The sequence below is a fragment of the Myodes glareolus genome, chromosome 1 (genome assembly GCF_982192425.1).
Source record: "Myodes glareolus chromosome 1, mMyoGla1.1, whole genome shotgun sequence".
Taxonomy (NCBI): Eukaryota; Metazoa; Chordata; class Mammalia; order Rodentia; family Cricetidae; genus Myodes; species Myodes glareolus.
In genome coordinates this window covers 132,851,455-132,878,690 of record NC_142026.1, presented here as the reverse complement: position 1 = coordinate 132,878,690, position 27,236 = coordinate 132,851,455, and the positions used below count along the sequence as shown (strand labels likewise).

Here is a 27,236-nt window from a genome sequence, read left to right as displayed (position 1 = left end):
CACACAATCAAAGTACTCCCCCCCCCCCCCCCCCGCGCAGACCCTGCAGAGCAGATGGTGGCTACTGACTACACTGCTCAGCTTTTCAGCACTGCTAGGACAGACAATTGATCCGCAGCGAGGTCAGAGGCTGAGGGCCTGTTCCATAGCCAGCTGCCCCCTTGGCTCTGGAAGTTGAAGAACCAGTTTCTGATGGGAGAGGGAAAATAAAAAGAATGGAAACTACTACCGCCAAGTAAAATTCCCTTCCCTTCTCTGTCAGTTCAAATAGGCATTAAAGAACCATATACAAATTCTATTTTATTAAATATTACATGGAAAATGTTCATTAGTAAAACTCTCTACAACTCGCCCGCTGCCCCACCCCACACTCACACAGAATACACTGGCTTCTTAAGCCAAGAAAGAGCTGGGTACTGGAAAGTCCATGAGCCACACAAACTGGATTTCACCAGTCAGCACCAGCCAAGGGTCGGTGTGAACTGCCTTTAAACTGGCTCTAAAATAAAGGTTCATGCCTGAAAACAGCATTCCACAGACTCTTACAGAAATCTCCAACACAAATAATAAGCCACACCAGACCAAGCCCTTGGTCTCTTCAGGACAGATTCCACTGCAGCTGCCTGGGTTGACTGGGGACCACACCATGGTGGTAGAGTGACACCCACAACCCAATAGCCATGCAACCCTGGAAGCCACAGTTCTGCAATCTGGTGGCCTTCACAGGGTGGCACTTGGCTTGTGGGGGCTGATCAAGAGTTGGAGGAATATTACCACCCTACCTTCCAACCCCCAAACCAAGCTTCCCGCAGATGGAGGTCTCCACTTGTCACAGAGATGCCCTGCTAGGCACCCCACAGGTCTCTGAGATTAACAAACAGGATTTCAAATCAAGTGGACACAAGGCCTCATTCAGGGGCCTTTCCTCTGCCCCAAAGATGATGCAGGGGTGCAGGATGGCCTCACAAAGGCTCACAAAGGCCTGCTTCTCCAGAGCACACCAGCAGGGCTGTCTGGGAACCCATCCTTCTTCAACCAGCTTTGATGCTGCTAGCTTCTCTTTATAGCAAACAAACTGCTTCTTAAAGAGCATGAAAAAGACAGCCAAAGTGCGTGCACAGTGCAGCTCAGACAGTGCCCCTAAAACAAGCAGCAAGAAGGCCACAGCTGAACACAATCAGAAAATGCTATGGCCTCACAATTTACTCTTGAGGCTGCAAATGTTCAAAATAATTAGATTCCACCAAAATTTTATATACTATTCCCAACCACAGAAACCTTCAATTATTAAATACAGTTGTAAATAAAACCAAAATCCAATTTCATGAGAATGGCTGGTCAGAGTTTGTTCCGCCTTAGGTGGGATTTGAGTGTAAAGACTGAACTGTAGGAGCGCAGGGAGTGGGTAGGAGTTCTAATCTGGACCAGCCCACCCCTAAGGATCATGTGCAGAGGAACCACGTGGTCTATAATGGAGAAGCTGGGTGTGGAATCCCAGCATTCTGGAAGCTGAGGCAAGGGACTGGGAGTTCAAAACCAGCCAGGGCTACACAGCGAAGGCTCCATAGATCCCATAACTCACTTGGGCTTCAAAACTGCTAGTCCTTAACACGCACTTGCTTTCACCTCAAGTAACTAAACATACTTTAATAAGCAATAAAAAGATAATGTCAATATCAGAAAAATGCATTCAGCATTACATTTTATATTTTTAAAGCACACATTCATATTTGAAAACAACCTTGCCATCTTTAGTTATTTATAAGTTTAAGCCAGCATACACATGAACACTCATTAAATTTTTCTGTCAATCATATAAAAAGTCAGCTCTTCAAAACAACGCCATATCGTGACAGTTCCCTGGTGCACAGGAACCAAGCACTGGAGTGTGGTTCACCATCTGTGAATGCACCCACATCTCACCCACGGACTTAATGACGGGCTCTGGTCTGAGCCACCTTCCTAGTATGAATCAAAAGTAACTGGAAAAACTGAAACACTGAAAAGAGCATGGTAGGGCCATGTGCACAGGCTCAGAAACTTCCTCTGAGGTGTCAGGTAGTCGCAGCCTGAGAAGGGCCACTCCCTTTGTTGGATACACTGCCACACTACAGCATGAGGCAAGGTCAGCTGCAATACAATGGGATCCCACTCACCTCAGTGTAAATGAAAAGCTACACCAAGGATCGAGTTCAAAGGCCAAGTATACAGCCACTTGTCATTTAGCACTGGGAAAGGGAGGGGAGAGCAAGGGCAGGGAGCAGAAGTGACTTCCGTGGTATAACTTCAAAAGACACAGAGATAAACAAGAACGAGGAAGTAGCATCCTTCCTAGGCTCCCCTTCCTCCACAAGGGGTACTATGCTATTTTTAAGAAATAATCCATCTTTCCTCAGTTTCCCACCGAGTCCACATCATAAATGAACATTTCCATCAGTCTTCCTTTAGACACAGGGGAAACCCTTTCTGTGCTGAGCTGGTTCCCAGCTTTTTCTCAGTGGCTCATGTCTAGTTATGCAAGTTTGACTACAGCACAGCAGTACCTGCAACCACCCTAATCTAGCCACTCGCCACTGATGTGCATCAAGCACAGCAGTACCTGCAACCACCCTAATCTAGCCACTCGCCACTGATGTGCATCAAGCACAGCAGTACCTGCAACCACCCTAATCTAGCCATTCGCCACTGATGTGCATCAAGCACAGCAGTACCTGCAAGCATCCTAACCTAGCCACTCCCCACTGATGTGCAGTCATGCTGCTTTCATTCCTCCATTACTCCACACAGCATTACAGTAAGCAACTTCGAGCATATAGATCTCCTAGTATCACTACTCTCTACCTGTCTCCTTCCATCACAAGGCTGATATGATAAAACACTGACAGACACTGGTAAAGTGCTCTAAACAAAGGAAAAGCCAATTTACACCCCAGTCCATCACTATGGAACAATCCAAACAAGATGTTTATGCTACCATCACAACATCCAACTCAATATAAAAAGCATTAAAGTTAGAGTAAAAGAGGGGAGGGTACACCCCACCACCCCACACCACCAAAAGAATTAGAATACAGACCAAAGGGGATGAGATGAGTGAGGTGCAGTGAGACAGTCGTGGCAAACCGATGTCAGTGGAACTCAACTAGAAATGGATGGGGATGCGCTCAAAGGGCAGCCAGCCTGCAGGGTCCACAGTCCAACAGAGAGCCAGGTATACAAACAAAGCAACTAAGGCGGTTGGAGTGTAGCACAGTGTACAATGCTTGCCTAGAATGCACAGGTATGTGGGTTCTATTCCCAGTGAGCACATGTGCATGTGTACACACACACACACACACACACACACACACACACACACTGAGGGAAGAGGTACCCCTGCTTTTGTAACATTCTTGGCATGGGAAGAATGTCTGAGAGGCTTCAGAAAGCCCAGTGCCACCCTGGTCAGAATCTGCCTATTTCCCGACTTTTGGAAATACCTACCTTCAGGTAAACCAATCTCCTTGCCGCAAGGCATTTCATTGGGGTGGGGGAGACACTCCACAGACCACTACAAACTGCTGGTCCTGGGAGATGATCCCTATGCAGAAGAAAGTTAAATGTGTCCCCTAGACAAAGAAATTGAAGGGAGCTTTTCCCAGGGGGCAAACAAGCTAGCATGGTCACCCCCATGCCACCTCAGAGAAACCCTACAGGAAATACCAGAGATGGAAGCTGAAAATCCTAGGACGTGGCTTTGCAACAGCCTCCATCTACAGGACAGCTCCTTTCTAGCCCTGTATGGTTTGCTTGTTTGTGTGCACTCATGAGCTGCAGTCTCGAATGATGGACACTTAGTTTGCACAGGTTACCAGAAAGCTCCAAGAACTGCTAGATAGTGAAAGATTTAATACCATTTTCACCTTTTAAGTTATAGTCTAAACTTGTTTCTTGAGAAGCTTCAAGACCACTTCCAAAATACTTATTCCTGTATCATGAGTAAACAACTGAAATCCAAATTCCTCTTCACAATTTCAATGCAAAACCACTCTCTCGGCCTTCCATTGTCATTACATAGGAAAAGGCTGAGAAAAGCCAGACACAGAGGTCCATCACTTCAAGTTGTTTCCCCTACATCTTCTGTCCAAAGTCCCCACACTTTGGACATTCCTGTTTCTCCATTAACATGCAAACATGGAAGGAAAGTTCACCCGTCTTGTCCATGGATGTCCTACCCCTTTCCTCTACCCTCAGATCTCACCTCCCAAATGGGTGTAAGGATGCTCACACACCTGTTACTCCCTGTGTGCCCATGCACATCTGACGTATCCCCAACCCCAACACAAATCTCCCCCTGCACTTCAGCCTCCTACCCACTGCGAGGCCTATAGACTGGCTTCCTCCTGCCTGCGGAACCAGCATCTGTGTGATCAGCTCTTCATGTCCTCCAGAAACTAACCCTCAGGGCTGTGCACACTGTCACCCTCACATGGCCTCAACGGTGCTCCTCCCACCTCTGTGTCTCAGTTCTCCTCACATCCTCCAAGGAGATGTCTGGGCCATCCACAGAACCCTGATAGAAGGATCTCCAGGACCCTGAAACCATACCCTGGGCCAGTTTAGCTGGGTCATCAGCAGAGCTGGATCTCCCATATTAATGAGGCCACTGTCCTCTTGGATTTCCAGAGCCTACCACTGACAAGCTCAGCAGCAGCCAGGTAAAGGGCAGGCACGAGTTCTCAAAGCTCACACCCCAACACGAAAATAAACTCATGAGGACGACGAACACACAGAGCTGAGTCCTGGCTCGTGTCCAGAAATACTCATTGTGTTCGCAGCTACACTGTCTGGGAGCAACGTGCTACTAGACACAGTTTGCTGTCTGCTACTGGCAGAATTAAAGCAAAACGATGACTGTGAAAGACGGCACTAAAAATAAACTGAGATCAAGGAAGAAAAGACTGTAGAGAGCATCCATGGTGCCGGTGCAGGTAGGAGTCAGGACGCTATGCACCTCTTAGAAAACGGGGCTAGCGATCCAGCAGTCCAACACCTAGATCTAACTACCCGTTTTTAAGTTTTAATTATTTTTTTAAAATGAGCCATGGAGATGGCTTAGCAGGTTAAAGGATCTTGCTGCTCAAGCGTGATGACTGGAGCAGGATCTCTGAAACCCACAGCGAAAGGAGAGAAGTGAGTCCACAAAGTTGTCCCTGATCCCCACTTGTACTCTATACCACACTCTAGGCCACATTCATGCTCACCGATCATAAATACATCACAGACACACAATACTAAACTTAAATAACAAATTAAAAGGGTCAAGGAACAGATTGAGTGAATCAATCAGAACATTTCACACTGTGGCTCAGCTTCCTGCATGAAGGATAACAGACTAAGGAAGAACAAGGAAGAAAGGAACAGGAAATGCTAGAAATGAGCAAGTTGAACGATATTAACAGGGACTGCAGGGTTGGTCCAGCCACTGAAAGCACAGCTGCTTCTGCAGATGAACTGGGTTCAGTTCCCAGCACTCATATGGCAGCTCACACCACCTGTAAATTCAGAACTCCGTGGGCATCAGGCTTGCTCGTGGTGGACATACAGATATGAAGGCAAGACACTCAATGACATAAATAAAAATAAAAAGGTATTTTTAAGACAGTATTAAAGGTTGGGCTTAAAGTGCACAATGTCTGGATTTTATTTCAATCAATAAGGTAGGGCTGGGGCTTAACAGGGTTAGAACGTCTGAGCCCTGGGTTCAGTTCCAGGGAGGGAAGGTGGGGAGGAGGGAGGCTCCAGGGAAGCACAGATTAAGAGGATACAAGATGAGGGACATAGAGGAAACAAATCTCCCTACTTGGGCAAAGCTGAGTGGCTCCACCATGTCTCTATTTGTCACTAAAATCACCCACGCATGCTCCTTGCTCCTGTTCCAAATTTCCTCTAGCTCATGGAGCAATTACATTATCAAAGCCCAAATGGTTTTCTACTGCTACTGACACCATAGTCCAATTTCTTTAGCTTCAGTTAAAACCATGTTCTCCACAGTATGTGATACATAAATGTATTGATGCACTTGCACGTTCCCACATGGACACAGGTGCATGCGTACACACACAAGGAGTCCAAAGGCTGGATACGTGCTTCAAATACTGTTTAGCTTCTCTTACTTCAAAGGACAATTATCTTGAAGATTTGAAGAAACTCAAGAGAAAAGTAGGGTCTGCACAGCTTCAGCACCTCTTCCTGAAGAAGCTCACTAACATCACAGAGGCTTGTCACCGCAAACCCGTCATCAGCGAGCGGAAGCCGACTGCTGCACAGACCGAGGAAGTGACGGCTCTTCCCTGGACCTGCAGTGAGGGTGAAGCCTGTGAGGGGCACAGAGTAGAGTTGGGCCCGCTACGGCACCAAGGAGAGTCCTGGAGGCGGCAGCACCAAGTCTTTGCTTCTCCTCCATGCCTTTCTGAACTGTAGTGTGAGTGAGGAGGAAAAGCATATGAATGATTAAAATCGCATTTCCTCACAGACAATTCAAGATCTAAGGACTAAAGTCATCCAGACTTCTAATAATCAACTCATTATTTCTAAACTCACAAAGACCCATCAATCCGCTGTAGTCAGTCCTGCTCTGTGTACACCCAAGAGTCTCCGCTCCACAGCTCCCTACCGAAGGAGTCCTTTCTTCATCCATACAGCCTAGTGCCACGCCTGGCAAAAGTGAACTAGCCAGTGAACGGCAATTATTCTATTTAGCTTAAGAGCACATTAAAGAATTAGAATCAAAATGTTAATTCATCTACTAGGACCTTCTCTCACGGCTTTAATGTTGGTAGTGGCAAACATCTTAGCAGCTAATACGTAGTCACCACTCCTCGTTTGTTAGGCTTCTATTGACTGTTTTATTCATTCAATAAATCCTGTGCCTTCATCCTGAACCCATGAGATAGGTGCAGCTACTTCTCAGGATCTGTGGAGCACCGGTCCTAGCACCAATGATGTATGGGCACGCGGATCTCTTACGTGAAATGGCCAAACATTTGCCTAGAACCTAAGTACCTTTTCCCGTACATAAATCATGAAGACCACTCATAATACCTAATGCAATATCAATGCGATGTAAATAGTTACACCACACAGCTTAAGGAGCAGTAGCAGAGAAAATGTTTGTGTGTGTCCAGTGGAGACGCAATTTAATGTTCTGAATATTTTTATCTGGTGGTTGAATCACGGGATACAAAGAGCCTAATGACCTGCTTCACTGATGAGAAAGTCAAAGCATGGAAGTTGAATGATTCGCCCACGGTCAGTGAGTCATCAGGTGGGAGAGGGAACTGGGGACCAATGCATTCTTTCGACCATGCCTACAACCTCACTTCCCATAGCCCACTCAATATCTGACCAGCTCTGGCCCTAGATCACAGTATAACCAACTCTCCAAGTTTCCTTACAGCTTGTGAGGCCAATTGATTAAATGTAACATTTTCATTAAATTATCAAAATCAAGAGATTCCTAGTATCAAGTGCCGTGTCATGGCCAGGGTGAGTTCACAAGGGCTCTGTGGCTGTGAAACATGCTTGTATCTTCCCTGTTCCACAGAGGTGATAGTCGCCATTTAGGTCGTGTTTTCATTGGCTCTGAAATGAGGTAAGCCTGGCACTGGCTTTGAATACCCTGGGGAGCTGATACCCACTGCAACAACATGCATCCATTCCTCCCAAACCAAGAAGCACATCACCTAAGGGTACAGTCCAGCACCAAGTTTAGTGGGCAAAGCTACATAGTATCAATAGTGGCATTCACCAGAAATGGTGCATAATTTCACCAAGATTTATAAAGCAGGTTAATTACAAATTAACAAATTTAACACTATACTCTTCTATAAAATAACTGAAATAAAAATAAAAAATTGTAAAAACTGCTCAAACACAGCTGGAGCCTGATTTAAAATGCACAATAGCTCTAGGAGACTGAGCAAGGGTGGTCTGAACAGTTCTCTACACTAGCCACCTTGTTACTGTGCATGTGCTTTAATTAGAGGAACAATGGGGGGGGGGCGCACGCGGCCTGATAGCAACCTACTCAAACAAAATGCATGAAATCCATAGACTATATAAACAGAATCTGTGTTTGCCGAGGAGAGAAACTTGCAGGCTTGCCAACTCACCTCTAAGACTGAACGGTGCCACCTTTAAAGGCTGTCTGATTTCTCAGAAATGCTCATGGAGTAAAGGCCTCGAGACTGAAGGGGACATGGGACAGCTCAGTGGGTAAAGCGCTTGCCTTGAGAACACGAACACTGAGTTCAGACCTTAGCACCCACTATGCGGGTGTGGTGAAGTGTTCCTGCAATCTCAGCCCTGGGGCGGGAGCTCCCTGAGTGTCCCTGGCAGCCCACCACAGCCTAATCTTTGAGCCGCTGTGAGAGAAACTGAGGAAGACAGCTCCTGAGAGAGGGTCTGGAGCTCACCTCAGACCAGCCAGCCCAGCCTACCCAGCAAGTTCAAGAAACTCCCACATCAGCTGGATTGTGTTCCTGCAGAATGACTCCAGGAACTGAGGAAAACAAGACAGAGGATCAAAGAAAAGGAGCAATAGACAAAGTCAATAGAACAAACAAGGAACAGCTAGAGGCCACTGTTTCCTTCACATCACACCAAAACCTTTCCAAATTAAGACACGAAACAGACCCTGTTGCGTGTTTTTATCAGGACTGTGACGATAATAATAATTGGCCACTTTACTTCATTTATTTATTTATAATTTTGGGTTTTCGAGACAGGGTTTCTCTGGCTTTCCTGGAACTCTGTAAACCAGGCTGGCCTCAAAATCACAGCTATCCTCCTGCCTCTGCCTTGAGTGCTGGGATTAAAGGTGTGCACCACCACTGGCCACTTTAAACAATGTTAAAATGAAGTACTTGAAGGCAGGCCTGGTGGCTCTTTCTACTGCAGTTTGTGCTTTAAGAATATATGAGATGCACGGCATGGGCCACGTTCCTTTAATTCAAGCATCCAAGAGGCAGAAGCAGGCAGATCTTTGTTGTGTTTGAGGTCACTCTACACAGTGAGTTCCAAAGCCAAGACTATACAGTCTCAAAAACAAACAAACAAAAGGATGGGAGGGGGGAAATTACACTGAAGAGACCTTGAATCTAGGTACTCTCATCTTAAGTAATCTATAGAAACTAGGCCGTGTACATCACTTCTAAAAAAAAAAAAAAACCAAAAAAAAAAAATCTAGCTGCTTAAAGATTCTTCTATGGTATTTAAAAAATATATATATTCCGCTTAAGGGTTCCTATGATTATAGGAAAACTTTTACCTTTAAAAAGAAAACTAAATTTCTACATGGGGAAAAGAAAAATTGTCCAGAAATGTGAGGTTTACCATGAATTACATTATAATGGATGACATCCAACGTATTTGGCAACTAGCAAAATGGTAGAGTCCAGACCCCAGCTACATTAGACTGGTACTGTGACCAAAGGATTTTTTTTTTTTTTGACAAGCTACTACAAATCTAGGGTAGTCTACCATGATTTTCAAGGAGGGTCCCCACTTGCAGCTGGCAATACTGGGGAGTTTTACAGATAGGAAAATTACTAGGCTGTGCCCTAAATTACTAAGTCAGAACCTCCAGGAACGGGGCCCACCACTTTGTGCTGCAGACACGAGGTCTCAAAGCAAATGTAAGGGTCGTCACTGCTGGCCTTCGGGCTTGACCATCTGCCCATCTCTGGAGCCAAATGTGTCTCTTCTGTATAAATAGAATGAAAGAGACAGGGAACCCATTAGATTAAAAGACAGCTGCAACCAAACCCAGCTCCAGGCACTGCTCCTGTGTGACGCTCCGGTGCTAGAGTAGTAAGTGAGTTAGTGCGCAGGAACAAGGCCAGGCACAAGACCGGAAAGCACCGGTTAGCTGTGAGCACATCAGTGGCTCTCAAACTTTGATGTACATCCAGATTTCTGGAAGAGTTAAATACAGACGCCAAAGTCCTCCACAAACAGCAGCTGGGATAAGAGTGCTCGCTAAGTAAATACCCTGCAAGCTTCTGAAGGAGACAGTCCCTCCCTCCTCTTCCATAAATCCTAACTGCCACCTGGCAAATGGCCTCTCCCCACTTCTGTGCTCAGAAAAGTGAACCCGAGACATGAACACACGCCTCACCCCATATGCCGAACTTTGCAGAAAATCAGTCAGCAAATGAGCTATTTCTGTCTTCTCCTTTACTGGGGAGTGAGGTGTGCGACCATAGCCTAAACTAGGAAACCCCAAAGATAGCACAGTTTTAAACATTTATAAATTCTCTTCCACTGTAACACAATATACACACAATTTGTTATTCTACTTAGGAAATGTCTTTAATCAAAATGACTGATAAGGACAAACATTTATTTATATACCCATTCATTTATTTATTTTTATGTGTATGGTGTTTTTCCTTGAATGTGTGCCTGTTTAACCTGGTACCCATCAAGGCCAGAAGAGGGCAATGGATCCCCTGGGACTGGAATTAAAGACAACCATGAACTGACATGAGGGTGCTGGGACCAGAAGCTGGGTCCTCTAAAAGAGCCACCGATTTATCTCTAAACTGAGTTTTCTTTTCATACTTTGACATACTGAAATGAGCATTTTAAAATCAAATGAAAACTGCTAAAAGTAGCAAATAGAAATACGGGGGGGGGTCCCCAATTTTCCTGCATTAGAGTATAAGTATAAAGGGAAGAGAAGGGTGCAAAGATACAATGAGCCTCAATGACTGACACCCCTTACCCCAGCGCTCAGTGGCAGCCATGACCTGGTTATGTACCTGCCCTGTCTTTCTGAACAGACCCAACCCTGCACATGCTCACAGAGACTCTAACCTAGAACCAGGTTCAAATGCTTAGGCCTACCTAAACACCCAGGCAGCTCTGCCAGGGAACCCTTTCCACCACCTTTCTGAAGGAAATGAAGGTTCAGACAGACGATACCATGTTATTTTTCAACTTCTGGTTGAGTTTCCCTTTTTGATTCTCATTCTAAAAAGAAATAAAATATCTTGAAAATATTAAACATGGAAATGCAGGTACTATCAAATTATAGCCCAATGCAGTTAGATTTCCAGTTACACTCCAGAATATAAGGGAATACCTACTAAGTTTCCATTACAGGCCACAACGGCTGATGCGACTATGTCTACACCCATGGACTGGTGCTCCCGTCAGCCTGGTCGGAGAAGCTGCTTTCTGCCGTGGGTGGCAGTAACTGCAGAGACTCAGAACTGGCCAAAGTGATGAAGGTGAATGGCAGGGGAATGCTCAGCCATAGGTGGGACATCTGTGTCACCCCCGCCAAAGCTCAGGGAATGGAGCAGTACCAGAGGTGGAAAGGACATAATGGTCAGCAGAAGAGACAGTGGTGCCATACCCTGTCTTCTGGGCATGACCCGTCATACCACTAAGTCATGGAAACTGGAACTACCCGCACACGATCTGTCCACTAGGATGCTCAGCCCTGCCCTCTCCAGGGCTTGCTAGGAAGGGAGAACACATTTTCCTGAGTGGTCTAGTTACTGTAAAAAGCCCTCACACATATTCCTGTTAGCAAATTTGAAAACTGACTGGGTCAAGTTTAAGGCACATGTGCACGTGCATACATGCATGTGTATATGCGTTTGCCTGTACAAAGACCAACAAAGGGATCAAGCAGAAGGTAGACAAGAGAGAGTAATGGACAGGGCTGTGCATGTGTGTGTGGATATATGACCAATATACATGTACAAAAATGTCTTAAGACCAAGTATGTACAATTAAGATATATTAATAAAAATAGAGGCTGGAGAGATGGCTCAGAGGTTAAGAGCACTGGCCGCTCTTTCAGAGGCCCTGAGTTCAAGTCCCAGTAACTACATGGTGGCTCACAACCATCTATAATGAGATCTGGTGCCCTCTTCTGGTGTGCAGGCAGAACACTGTATACACAAAAAATAAATCTTTAAAAAAAATAGAAAAATGAGAACCAGGTGTGGTTACTGATGCTTCCTAATCTCAGAACTAGGGTATTCCAGGTAGGAAGATTGCCATGAGTGAGTATTTAGTAAGCTCCAGACCAGTAAGAGCTACACTGAGACCCTGGAAGAGGCGTTTCCCAAGGCCGAGGGTCTCTTACTTCCCCAGTACTGAGAAGAACATGGGCTCAGATCACTAAGGTCAGAGCCACCTGACTCCACACAATTAAGAAAAAGCATCCACACCAGGTGGCTTTTTCACATACTTCAAACACTGTTTCTAATGTAGGAGGGTCATCTGCCTATGTGTTACTTTCATTGGTTAATAAAGAAACTGCCTTGGCTTTTGATAGGACAGCAGCTTAGATAGGTGGAGAAGACAGAACAGAATTGTGGGAGAAAGAAAGCAGAGGCAGGCAGACGATGAAGCTCCGGCCCAAGATGGACATAGGTTAGAATCTTCCCGGTAAGCCACCACCTCATGGTGACACACAGATTATTAGAAATAGGTTGAGTCAAGATGTGAGAGTTAGCCAATAAGAGGCTAGAACTAATGGACTAGGCAGTGTTTAAAAGAATACAGTTTCCATGTAATTATTTCGGGGGTAAGCTAGCCGGGATCCGGGTGGGAATGCAGCCCGCTCCTTCCTTCTACATGTTTCTATATTCTCTGGGGTTTTCCCAAAGCTCTCGGGGGAAAAGAACTTCTAAAACGCAGAATCAACTGGCAGCCCTCAAAGAACACAACCCTTACCAGTCTGCCGGGACAGTGGGTACACAACTGACCTCACAAGGAGCAGGACATGGAGGACGGCCTCTCCACACCTGCTTGCCACCCCCACATGTCTCACCAAGTGTGTCCTGCACCAGCCTGGCTGCTCTAGTGCCAGGGACTTGCTGACCCACTGTCTAGGGATGGCCCTCACTTCCCCTTAAAGTAACACCCAAGTTTTCTCCTCAGTCCTTCAAGCTCAGTAAATTTCTCTAGCAAGTGTTCAAAACTCAAGACCACTCTCACCTAGAGCAAACAAGAAGAGTGCAAGAGATTCAAAATTCAATCATAACCCACAGTTGACCAGTCCCTGGCATATCCCAACTCACACGGCGACAGTTCAGTGTAGCGCTAACAATCCCTTCTGTGACTACCCAATGCTAAGCGCTGACTGGCACCGGACTCAAATGTCCAACACAAATGAGAGGAGGAGGAGGAGGAGGAGGATGGAGGAGGTGTGGCTCCTACAGTCAGCCCAAGACAGACCAGAGTAAACAGAGAAACAGACACACAGGGCTCACACCGTAGGATGCACGTGTCAAGGGCACTGAACTGAAGGTGACTTCGGAGAGTGGGGACGAGAGAGGCGGGTTGCTAAAAGTTTACTTCAGAAATATCTTTCACTGTATGTCTCAGGTAAGAATCTATTTTTCTCAGAGCTGAACTCTACTAACACTGACTGTGACAGCTCACGTGACACAGTTCCAAAGGCTCCCCATCCTGTTCCAGCACTATTTCCTCCAGCAGCGAGCAGCCACTCACCACACACTCGGAGGTCTGGCCATAGCCATTTGAAAACTGCTGACAATGAATGGCTATAAAGAATAAGATAGGATGATTTTTTTTTCTTTAAGAAAGGACAGTTAAAATGCCTGCAACACCCCCAGTCCCACTCCCAACTTACTTCCATTTGGCTCAACTACCAAGTGACCCACGCCCTGTCAGAAGAGAACAGTTCATAAGATTGCTTTGTTTCTTCTGGATGGAATGGTGGGGGAGGGTGTGATGGTTCGGTGATTAAGAATACTTGCTGCTTCTTTTGTTTGTCTGTTTGTTTGGGTTTTTTTTCTGAAGACCCAAGTTTGGTCCCAAACACCCATGTCAGGTAGTTCACAAGAGCCGAAACTTTGACTCCAGAGAGTTTGACACCTTCTGCTGGGCTCCAGTGGTGTCATAAATAAAAAATAAAAATAATTATTTTTAAAAAGTATATAGTTGGAGATGGAGAGATGCTCAGTGGTTAAGAGCATTAACTGTTCTTCCAAAGAACCCAGGTTCAATTCCCAGCACCTACATGGCAGCTCTTAATTGTATGAAGTCTCAGTTCCAGGGGATCTGACACTCTCACACAGATTCACATGCAGATCAAACACCAATGCACATAAAATAAAGATAAGTTTTTTTAGAAAAAAAAAACTTGACAGTCTGTTAATTCTCTTTAATATTGAAAGGGAGGGGCTAAAAGAGCCACATTTGCTAGTAAGATCCCAGACTGCTAAAGTGCAGGGTCATTTAGAAGTTCAATGGCCTCTATTTTCAGTAACACAGAACTGGTCCTTGCTAAGACCAAACCTTCTTCCATCAGCAAACACGCTCATTGCTCAAGAGACCTTCTCAGACCACCAGTCACCATCACTCCCTGTGCTGTCCCTGAAGTGTGGCTGGAAAACATCTCTGCTGCCCTGCTGTGACCCCCCTGAGCCCTGATGAAGTTTGAGACACCCCCCTGAGTGAAAGCTCCCAGGTGCTCTGCTTCGCTTTTACCATGGATCATACCTGTGACAGTTTTTCCAGTAACCTCAAGTCAACACACACACAAAACAAACGACAAACTGCCATCTTGAGAAGACGGTTTCCTCACAAATCTGGAGCAGCACTGAAATCCATAAACCACACCCACAGGAGCGAAGCCTGGGTGCACGCACTGCTGTATGCTGCAGACTTCTAAGAACGCATTGCACTGCATAGCCTCTAAGGCAGCTGCGACTTGCTGGGGCTACTGGTGCAACTCCTGTACAGACAGGAAGGCTTTCTCCAGCGATGAGAGCCAGCAGGCTGTGTTATAAGCATGGGAGAAGGTGTGGCTCTATGCAAGGCTTCTGACTGGGTCTTAAAGGTAGTGCTGCATCAGAAGACCCTTGTCACAGCAAAGGGACAGACCAGACGGCCTGCCCCAGCCAACTCCACTAGACACTGTAGGACCGTGTGCCCAGTGTGAAACCCTCAGGAGTGATGGACATGGAGAAACCGTTTTCTCACTGCACCTTGTTCTACAGATCTGAGATGAAAGGAGTATGGAGTTTGCTCAGGAGCCTGGGAAGCAGGGCACATCCATCTTACATAGGCAACATCCAGACCCCCAAACAGCTGAAAGAAAGCCAGTGGATACACAACTACAAAAACTGCAACTTCACAGTGCTTGAAAGGTTTTCCTAATGCACAAAGGGAAGCTAGTACTCAGAGTGGAAGAACTTCAGGTTCTTTCTTTGGTAAGGCCTCACAAATCAAGATTTTTTTTCCTGGTTTTTCAAGACAGGGTTTCTCTGTAGCTTTGGACTCTGTCCTGGAATTAGCTCTTGTAGACCAGGCTGGTCTCGAACTCACAGAGATTCATCTGCCTCTGCCTCCCGAGTGCTGGGATTAAAAGTGTGTGCCACCACCGCCCAGCCAAGATTTCTTTTTAACAAAGGAAACAGACGGTTGGGCGGATACTGGTAGGTAGATAGTTCCTGCTGTGTGAGCTATCCACTCGGTCCACAGGAGAAGAGAAGCGTACCTATCCCTCCCTTAGAGGAGCTGCAGAAGAAGAGGAGAGCAGTAAAAATGCAGAGTTATTGACTGAGCCTCAAGGTCTTCAGCGCCTGAGAAACCCGGACATGGCCAAGAGTACCTACCACCTCTCCTTGCTCTTAGATCTCCATGGCTGATTCAACCTGGAACACAGCACAGCAGGTTCCGCAAGTTTAGGAGCTTGTAGAGTCCTGGACATTGCTGAGGCTCAAGATACAAGCGCCACTGGAAACTATGTGCTAAACTATCCACACAGTTGAGCTAGGGAGGGTCTAACTTCTTAAAACCTATGAAGGAGGAAGCTAGAAAACACAAGTCTCTGAAAGACTGCTGTCTGTACCTGGCCGGCCCTTACATCTGCCTGTCTACGAGAGGACGAAGCCTGCTGGCCAACAGGCAGGCTTGAATGCACATATGCACACGTGTACGTGTGCAAGCCCACCCAACCTTCTGCCCCCCCACACCTCCAGAATATGAAAAAGCTAGCTAGAACTGTCCAGCTAGCTACCAAAAACTGTCACAAAATTCCAACGCTCAGCAACAAATGGTTTATTTCTTTAATGCTAAAACAATCAGTTTACCATGAACCCAAAAGGTAAAAAGATACTTTTGATGATTAAACTAGCAACAATATTAAAAATGTTTACTGTGTGTCTGTTTTGTGACAGACACTAACTGGCAGAACCAGAGAAAACAACCACAACACAGAGACCTTCCTCTCAGAAAGCTAAGGGGTGAAGGCACGGGCAATACAAGCCCTGACAGACAAGTTTGTACAGGTCACATAGCAACAACCTCAGTGCAGCAAGTTATGTAGATGATGGGCGCTGCGGCGCTACAGCCAGGAAATGACCTCTGACCTTCATACAACTGTCACAGCACACACAAGAAAAATAAATTAGTATCAGGAAGATTATTTACTTGGGGCTGGGGTTAGAGAAGGCGAAGATCTGCAGAGGAAAGAAGGGCAGCATGGCTCCACGGTGAGCTCTGGAAGCCCCGAGGGACATCTCTGGAATGCAGAGCAGGAGCTGGACAGGCAGAAGGGGGAGTCCCAGTCACAGGGGTATCTGATGATCACCCCTCCAGATACTCAATGCCACACCACCAAGACACACAGGGAAGAACAGAGGGAAAATGAAGAAAAACAGACTTGAAAGCGAACAAGACCACAGACCAACACTCAGAGACAGGAAGATAAAGAAAAAACAGGGTGAAGAGTGAGTAGTGACCGGCAAGGTCCAGAGACAGCCAGTGATGAAAGCAAGATGCTCTCTGGTGCCAACAGGAACAACAGAAAGAGAAAGCAGTGGCTTGGGCAAAGAGACAAGGGGAGAGAGGCAGGGCCTCCTGTGAGAGACAGTGAAGGGCCAGAGCCTGTGAATCCCAGAGAAGGCAGAGGAGAGGTTGGAGAGGGAAGGGGAAGCATGAAGGACCACAGTCTGTGAAACCCAGGGAAGGCTGAGGAGAGGAGGGTGGGGCAGGAGTGGGGCGGGGCGGAGGATGGCACCTGCATCTCACTCCTCAGTAAACTAAGCAGCTGCAGGTGAGGGGGATAAGGTGAGCGAGGGGGTGTGAGGGGGAATGGGATGAGAGGTGAGGAACACTGAAGGAGGGATGGGATAAACTGAGGGAATGTAGCCTTGGGTCAAGGATCTTCTCTAGTCCTGAGCAGAAGTGAGGGACTTACCAGGCCTCTACCCTCCTCCTCCTGGCCCTGCCCTGAGGAGGCAGGAGCTGAGAGCCTCCTGGTTACAGGAGAAGGTTTCTAAAAGGCAGGGGGCGTCTAAGGGGGTTTGCAGAGATTATGAAGATGTATTGAGTCCTGCTAGTTAAGAAGGAGAGGGGAAGAGTGAGGGCTGAATAACACACGTTTGCTGTAGATAATTCAGAAAACACAAACAGTATGAAAGGAACTTCAACATTTCCAGGGTATTTTGAACAACTTCTCTTTACAGACTTAGATCATTTGCATACATACTCCAGGACCACTTCCCTGGTCACTCAGCCTGTGAGAACAATCCTGAGAATCCCTGTGAATGTCCTCCCTCTGCCTCACTTCCCTGAGGAGTGCTGTGCGCGGTCAGGTCCCCAGGAGTCTAGCTGCTCAGTCTTGAGCAGGTCTGGCCACATTCTACTCATCTTGTAGACTCCATGCTGGTCACACTGTGGCTCTGAGTGTCACTGGCCTCCATATCCCTCAGGGAGTGGCACTATTAGGAGGCATGGCTTTGTTGGAGGAAGTGTATCACTGTGGGGCAGACTGAGGTTTCCTATGCTCAGAATACTACCCAGTGCCTCAGTCGAGTTCCTGTTCCTGCAAGACGTAGGACTCTCAGCTACTCCTCCAGCACCATGTCGGCCTGCACACCGCCATGCTCCCTGCCGTGATGACAATGGGCTGAACCTTTGAAACTGTAAGCCACCACCTCAATTAAATGCTTTTCTTTTCTCTTCACAGAAATAAAAATCCCTCCTAAGACATACACCAAGGCTAGGAGCTTCTGCCTCTCTCAGTCCCTTGCAACTTTAACTGGGGAAACATGAGTCCATGCTAGAAATGCCTTGCTGTCCTTTGTTGGCTATACCAGGGACTACCCTGATTTTTAACTTTTGTATATGGTAAAGCAAACTATTTTTCCAATATTAAGGAAACCTGTTACGTGCACGCACTGACAAGATGTCAGGTGAACAATTACTTGTTACAAGAGTAAAGAAATTCAAGGAACGGCCCCAAGAAAAGTGATTGCCACTAAGCCCAAAGATCTGAGTCCAGTCTTGGAGTTCACTGTCCACAAGAACTGCTCTCCCAAGGTTGTCCTCTGACCTGTACAGGGGCACAGGGGCAAGTGTGCTTGCCTACGCTCACAGGCACATCACAATACACACATTAAGTCATAAATAAAATAATATTAACAAATCAATACAATGAGATTCAGTGGGTATGGTTCTGGAAGCAGAATTAGAATACCACACTGATACAACAGTGCCTAACATCCCAGGCTACTTAAAAAATCCCGGCACTCATGAGCACCTAAAAACATCCAGAGCCCAGTGACCTACACTTGCCAATCATCCTAGCTACTCAGGAGGCTGAAACAGAAGGACTGAGAGTTCAAGGCTTGTCTAAGCTCCAAACTGCGTAACTTAAAGAAAAAACCAAAAGTAAAACACGGATGAGGAAAATAACTCAATTAGTACAATGCCTGCCTGGCATATGTGGGGCCCTGGCTCAATCCTCAGTACATATACAATACATATAACCGAACACACATACATTAACCCCGAATAGCAACACAACAGCTAGTTGTTTGAGTCTAAAAACCAAGTCTATTTGCAGAGAGGAACAAAGTGTTCTTGAAATCACTTTAGTATGCACTAACATTCCTAGGAAGGAGATGGCCTGGTGTACTAACCAAAGACTGTGCACAGCTTTACTGAGAATTTTATCATCTTAGCAGAGGATACCACACTGATGATCCTGCTGGAAATACAAGGCGTGCTAACACAAGGCTCCTGCCAGCTCGCCTCTTGTTCTGTCAAGACCAAAGAGACCCCACACGATCATCAAACAGCTGCAGCGGGCTTCTAATGGCTGCATCTGAGCATTGTCTAATGCACAGGAACACTGAATAAAACTTCTCTTTCATTTTTACCATATAGTTGGCATATTGTTCTGGCTTATTTGAAATTCTAAACGTGGCTTTATTTAACTATGAACACTCTTTAAATTGAAAAAAAGAGGGATTAGAAAAGTTTCACTAGAAAATGGGAAACTTAAACCAAGTACAGTAGAAGGTATGTGTAATCCCAGCACTCAGGAGGCTGAGGCAGGAGTATCCTAAATTTGAGGCTAGCTTGGACTAAATATAGAAACTCTATATCTTTTATTTTAAAAAATATATAGAAAAAGTGAGCCTTCTGGATTATCTGCTATCAACACTCTGTGTTTATACAGTTTTAAATAATATAACTTACAGCAAACAACAAGGGAGATGTGATTGTTGACCAACACATCTGGACTGCCCCAGACACCTCTGCTCATCCTTGGTCTCCCAAGCACAGGAAATCAGCCTAGCTAGAGAAGCCGGCTTCTGCTGCAGAGTTCAGCTTCTTTATGGTTACTGTGCAAGGCACAGGTAAGATGAAGGCAACAGGAGTACAGTATGAAGAACAAAGTAGGAGACCAAGAAAAGCCACTGGCTAAGAGTGTATGGACCAACAAGAGAAAAGGAAGAGTCAGGTCTGGAGCAGAGGCAGGAGGAATAAAAGGCACAGCCCCTGTGAGATTCAGCAGCCACAGGCTGACCACTACCAGGGTGTCTGGTCAAAATTCACACTTGCTCCTGTGGTGTGCAAAACCGCAGGAGGAGAATTTTGTTTAAAGTGGTCCCAGAGGCGTACTACACAAACCCTCTAATCAATCTTGGCTTCGCAATTGTGGGACAATCAAGTATTATGTCCACGTGATATAATAAACTCACAGGATGTGCAGCCCATTGGTCAGTAATGATGGGTACCAAACTAGCCTCGCAAGATGTGGCTTAGACTCGTTGATGTAGTGGGTGAGAAAGCTTGAGGGAGTCTGGGAGGAAGGAGGGTCTGCATCTCAGTGTCTCTGAGCGCTGGTTGGTAGTCATTGCCAAGGTGAGAGCAAGAACTATGGCAGGCAGTAAAGCAAAGGGAACTTCAGAGGACATTCTCTGAAGGGGAGCTGGGCAGGAACTCTTAGAGCCATGACTTACAGCAACCACAAACATGTGCTGCTCTTCATGCCAGTGGACCTTGCTGACAAAACACAGGACACAGAAGAACATGTTCAGCCACGCCAAGATAAAACAGCTCAGAAAGACACTCTATGGGACAATGGCCCAGTTACCCACACACTAAGGCGCAGAGTCAGCAGAGGAGAAAAGCTGTTCTTATAAAAGGGTTAAGAACTAAATCAGTGGGCTACCTTTGTCTAAATTCTGCCTGAAACAAACCTATATATGCATTAGGGCCGAATGCTGGTATCCCACCAGGGCTAGCTCAGCAGATGGAAAGACAAGGGATTTCGTACTTGGAGATGACAGCACTATCTGGAGGTGATGTGTGTCCTGATTCCACTCCGAAATACTCTCAGGAAGACACGAGACTGGGGTGGAGAGCGCTGGACACTGACCTGACTCTACCAACCATCAGTGATGCAAACGGTCGCGGCACTGTGTGTGCAGATTGTACAGTTCTCTCCAGGGTATGTTTAGAACACGTGAAAAAGAGAAACTTAACAAAACGAAGGTGAAGCATGGCTCCAGGTGGCCGGAACCCATAGAAGGCTAGCACCTAGGGGGAATCGGGACTAGCAACCACAGGCCAAGCAAAGACCAACCAACCCTTCTAAGGAAACTGGCTCAGAACCAAAACTGAACAACACAGAAACTCTTTCAGCAAACAAAGACTTGAAGGACTCCCCAGACGATCTTCAGAAACAAAAGACAAATGCAATATACATCAACTGGAGCGAATACTTAACACAGTACTTAGAAGAACTCCTCTCATCTTGGCTAAAAGGGTTCAGATATGTTAAGGGTGCAAATGATAAAAACAGAAACAGAAAACAAAACAAAAAAGAAACCACATCAGAAAAACAGAAAGCAAGACCCTACTGGGAGCAAAACACAATGTGTGTACACACACACACACACACACACACACACACACACACACACACACACTAATGGAAAAGACAAAGACCAAGGATGCCCTGGGAAAGCTTTTACCAGAAATGATTTTTCTTAAATAGATGACCTGAAAGTAGAAGATAAATGATTTAAGAACTGGGAGGGGACAGGGCTAGGAGGGAAATAAGGGACATGATCAATGGCACTTACACACATGATGGAAACATCAGAGTCCATTAATATGGAAAATTCATTCATGGCAACAAAAGAGTAAAAGAAAAATATCAATTTGAATGCCTTAGCTCTGGGTATTACAAAGATGATTCTAATAAAGACTATGAATTTGTTAATATTATAAAATAAATAAAATAGCTAAATTCATATGTATAAGATATTTACATGTGAACTGATTTTAGAAAATATTAACTCTTATAATCACACATAAAAACAAGATAACAAGTTTAAAACTCAAGGGAGAAATAAAGAGTAAAAATTAAGAATTACAGCCTTTGATATGGCTTTACAGACATTTTTGCAAAAGATTAAGAGTAGACCATCCTTCCAGAGAGCTAGAAAAGCAGTGAGTCTGCAATTCTCTCACAAAACCCCACAGACATCAGATTTCCTAGAAGGTAATCACAGCTCAGTCTCATTCACAACACTAGAATAAGAAGCCCACAGACACCAGGAAAGCATATCCAACTGTGTGTCTGCACGTGCAAGTGTGTGTGTGCACGCGCGTGTGCATGCACACATGTGTACAATGTGTCTTGAGGCTGTTTATTCCAGAACCTTGTCTTGTCTAATAGCCCCAGAGGAGACATTCTTACATCAGAAACAAATTATACTTAAAAAGAAGCACTTAACAAACAGGAAAAAAAAAGAAAAAGAAAAAGAAAATTTCGATTTCCATCATGAAAAAAATACCTCAGCAAGTTAGAAAGGGGAGGCCCTCCATAGCCCAATGATGGGCAGCTATCAAAAAAAGAAGACCAATGGTGAAGATTACATTTACAGTGAAAGGCTACAGGCTTCCATCTAACCAGAGCTAAGAGAACTAGCCTGCCAGTTTCCACCAACAACACAGAAAGAAAAGCTGGGATGCAGAAAGGCAAAAAAAAAAAAAAAAGTTGGATGATAATTTATATCTTAAAAAAAATAAGTATTTTTGTGAAAACCAAGTAACTAGAAAGAGTATAGCACTGACAAAAGCTTACTGCCATCACAGGGGATGAGCTTCACACCCACACAGCAGCGGTAAGAAAGAGTAACTCTTAAAAGAATACGACTTACAATAGCAACAAAAGGGGAAGAAACAGGGGAAAGGCACAGGAACATTTCTAGACAAAGGAGGGGGTGCTTTGGAAGAACATAAAGGAAATTTAAACAGCCTAAAGCAATGGTGAATAGGAGCACTCTAGTAGACGGTACAGTCAAGTGTGAAGGAGGAGGGTGAACGGGAGCACTCCAGCAGACAGTGCAGTCAGGTGTGAATAAGGGTGAACGGGAGCACTCCAGTAGACGGTACAGTCAAGTGTGAAGAAGGGTGAACAGGAGCACTCCAGCAGATGGTGCAGTCAGGTGTGAAGAAGGGTGAACGGGAGCACTCCAGTAGACAGTACAGCCAGGTGTGAAGGAGAAGGGTGAACAGGAGGACTCCAGTAGATGGTGCAGTCAAGTGTGAAGAAGAAGTGTGGATGGGAGAACTCCAGTAGAAGGTGCAGTCAGGTGTGAAGGAGAAGAAAGGTGACCGGGAGGACTCCAGTAGAAGGTTCAGTCAGGTGTGAAGGAGAAGAAAGGTGACCGGGAGGACTCCAGTAGAAGGTGCAGTCAGGTGTGAAGGAGAAGAAAGGTGACCGGGAGGACTCCAGTAGAAGGTGCAGTCAGGTGTGAAGGAGAAGAAAGGTGACCGGGAGGACTCCAGTAGAAGGTTCAGTCAGGTGTGAAGGAGAAGAAAGGTGAACGGGAGCAATCCAGTAGATAGTGTGGTCAGGTGTGAAGAAGGGTGAAAGGAGGACTCCAGCAGACAGTGCAGTCAGGTGTGAAGGAGAAGGGTGAACAGGAGGACTCCAGGAGACGATGCAGTCAGGCGTGAAGGAGGAGGGAGAACGGGAGCACTCCAGCAGACAGTACAGTCAGCTGTGAAGAAGGGTGAACAGGAGGACTCCAGTAGACGGTGCAGTCAGGTGTGAAGGAGAAGACAGGCAGGTGGAGGCTTTGTACCCCCTTCTCTACAAGTGTCATCTCTGTCCCACTTGATTCCTCTTGCCAGTTGTGAAAATATCTAATAATCCAGTTTTCCCCAGGACCTTGAGAGAAGCTGACTGAGGACTGATTCTCATTCCCTAATCCCCCATAAGCACCACACCAGGTACTATTAGCAACCTCCTTCCAGGATGCTCCTCTAGTTCCTTAGGCCAGCATCCTCCCCCGGCCTGCAGCACAGAAAACTGAACAGACACACTCAGTATCACATGCCCTCGGCCTTCTATGAATGGGCTTCAACTGCACACCGTGTTCTTTTCTATTTTCTTAAGTACTAACCATTCCAAAGAAAAATGCATAAAGAAAGGAAAAATACAACCACAGTAACAACAAAAACAGACAAATTCATTGGGGGAAAACAGTAAGAAATGTAAGTTTAGTCTAGGCATGGGGGCACATGCCCAAAGCCCCAGCAAAGATGGGGGAACAGAGATTCTAGGCAAGTCTGAACTACACAGCAAAACAAAGAGCTGAGAAAAGTCTGGAAGAGAGAACTGAGGATATGCGACTAGCAGATAGCGTGGTAGGGAAAACAGTATAGAAAGCCAAATGGAAAGGAACCCGGAAGAAACTCAACACATCTCAGGGGATTCAGCAAATGACAGCAGGGACATCTCCAGGCTACAGAGGGGAGACAGCTGCAGAAGTTAACTTACGTACTTTTGGATCAAAGCAACCAGTTAGCTGGGGACTTGAATCAAGTAAACTGCCCTCCCCAGTATCAGCATCCACACTATCATCCAAATCCTGAGGCCAGATTCAAAGAAGTCACAGGGAAAGCAGACTCCATTCAGACCATGCCTGCGCCAGCACCCTTCTAGGTCTCCAGGCTACAACACAAAATTTGGACTTCTCACCCTTTATCCATTTCATTTGTTAGAAATGCCCCTTTGTTTATTCTGATGATGTGTACACACACATTCCACACAAAAGTGCACATGTAGAGGTCAGTAGAAAACTTTTGGAAATAACGTCTTTCTTTCTACCATATGGATTCTGGGGGACTAAACACAGTCATCAGGGATAGTGAGTAGCACCTTTACCAATTGAGCCATCTCACAGTACCCCCAACCCCCTCCACTCCTACAATAAAAACAAACCAGTTCCTACCAACACACACACACACACACACACACACACACACACACACGGGAGGGGGGTATTGTGTTCCAGGAGAGCCTACCAAAAGGCAGACAATTTTTATGAATCAATTTTAAAACCAAATTGGAAGAAGCCAAGATTAAAAGACATGAATTTACAGACCAGGAGAAAGGCAAACAAAAACGTTTTTAAATACAGACACAATCGGCACTACCTCCCAGAAATCCACGTGAGACACTGGTAACAAGTACAGGACAGTATTTATCCATGGAAATGGTATACAAACTGAGATGGTGCTGTGGGACAATGGTCTGTACCCCGTAAAGATTTGTCACCTGTATTAGTTCAATAGAATACTGATTGGCCAGTAGCCAGGCAGGAAGTATAGGCAGGGCAACCAGAACAGGAGAATTCTGGGAAGAGGAAAGGCTGAGTCTGCAGTCATCATGCAGACACTGAGGAAGCAAGACGAGAATGCCTCACTGATAAAAGGTGACAAGTAGCTAACACAGACAAGAATTGTGCATTTCTGTAGGATGTAAGAGTTAATAATAAGCCTGAGCTAATAGGTCAAACAGCTTATAATTAATGTAAGCCTCTGTGTGTTTCTTTGGGACTGAATGGCTACAGGACCAGGTGGGACAGAAACCTCTGTCAACAAGGTGGCCTCCCCAGGGAGCCATCTGGAAGAGAAAGAGGAAACACACCCACCCTCTGACATCCGGTGCTACCTGTGCAAATCACCCTACAGATACTGTTGCCTGCTTAACAGATGATACACACATAGGTTGTAAGGGCAACACTGCTTGAATTACAACTTCAATGTCATTAAAAAGAACTGATTAAATATACTATATGTCTATAAAACCCAATAAGGCTATAAAGAACTGAAAATTCGAGAAAATATATTTATGTGAGTGGATAACAGAGTAACAAAAAAATAAACATGGTATCACAGTACACCTTCAATTGTATAAAAAAGGACAGGAGATGCACCATACCATGCACTATCAAATATAAGTATATAGCATGCATACATAAATGCATGTACCTGTATATCTATAATAGTATGGTTGTCTGGCAAAGGGTGGTATGGCGGTAACATAGCTAGAGATAATTAAGATGCCAAGAAACTTTTCTCTTTTTTCTTTTAAGATGATCTATAGATATCAAATTAAACTTTAAAAATATTCAGATATTCTATAGCTCAAGAGTTAGAATATATCAGGGTGGTGGTGGCACATATCTCTAATCCTAGCACTCTGGAGGCAGAGGCAGATGGATCTCTGAGTTCTAAGCCAGCCTGGTCTACAGAGCAAGTTCCAGAACAACCAGGGCAAGATAGGGAAACCCTGTTTCAAAACGGAAACGAACAAACAAACAAAAAGACATAAGAAAAAAAGTCCTGACATTTGTGGTTTTACCCAGAATACATATTTTAAGGAATCATTTTCTTTTAAATAACAATATATTTATTTAGGTTTTTTGATTGTTTATTATTTATCTTACATTCTGACCAAAGTGTCCCCTCCCTCTTCTCCCAGTCCCTTCCCCCTTAAGTGACCATTTTTATAATAAGCCATCATAGTCAAGATACAGTATTTCTTAACATATACTTCAATGTATTCAGATCAATAAAAGGACAGTGATAACAGCAAAATAATCCCTAAACTAAGGACATTAAAACAGTATTCATTAAAACAGGTTCTACCTGTGGCACACTGTCAATATTTAAATATGAAGGATATGAATTGACAAATTGCCATCTTCTGGAAGCCGTCGGTAAACTCTTCATAAAGGAAGAGAAATTGGAGCTTGGTCCTGAGGAAGTGACAGGTACTCAGAGTCCTTAATCAAACTGGTTAGACAATTGTGAGACTCATTTTAGCACACGAGAGTAAAATGAGCAATGCAATCTACTTGAGTGTTTCAACGAAATGACAAAGATCCTATGCCCATAGATAAGTTCAATAAGGTTCTGGAAGCCCTCACAAAAGCCTGTAACTTCATCTATCAAAACCTGATGTGGGAGGTCCTTCTGTATATGTGCTGCTTTTATTGGTTAATGAATAAAGAAACTGGCTTGGCCTGATAGGGCAGAGTAGAACTAGGCAGGGAAAACTAAACTGAATGCTGGGAGAAAGAAGGCGGGGTCACAAAGAAGCCACGTAACCCAACGGCAAAAGACGCCAGAACTTTACACAGTAAGCTATAGCGTCATGGCAATACACAGATTAATAGAGATGGGATAATTTAAGATATGAGTTAGCCAGAAATATGCTTAAGTTATTGGCCAAACAGTATTGCACATAATATGGTTTCTGTGAGATTATTTTGGGGTTGAACAGCCAGGAACAAACAAGCAGTCTTCTTACAACAAAAACCCAAGTGCCAGTCCCTCTCAGTTAAAGGAATGGATACGGAAGAGCTTCAAAATGTTCACACACTAGTAGGAGCAAGATGAAATAACTAAAGTACTGTACACCCCAGACTGGCTGCTCAAGCATTTAAAACATACATATGTCGGAAGGAGGACTAGACGCCAGCTTCATTCTCTCTAGGGGCTCTAATTTGCTTTGCTTAAAACCATAAACACCCTTCACAGTTTTATAATCAAAGTCATGTGGCAATGAACTTCAACAAATCCCTGCATATACTTTT

General features: G+C 45.1%; 1 protein-coding gene across 5 annotated transcripts in view; it reads right to left on the bottom strand.

Moving 5' to 3' along the window:
* The window catches only part of Arid1b (AT-rich interaction domain 1B), a 366,765-nt gene that overhangs the window by 230,780 nt on the left and 108,749 nt on the right, over positions 1 to 27,236 (bottom strand). The window lies entirely within an intron of this gene.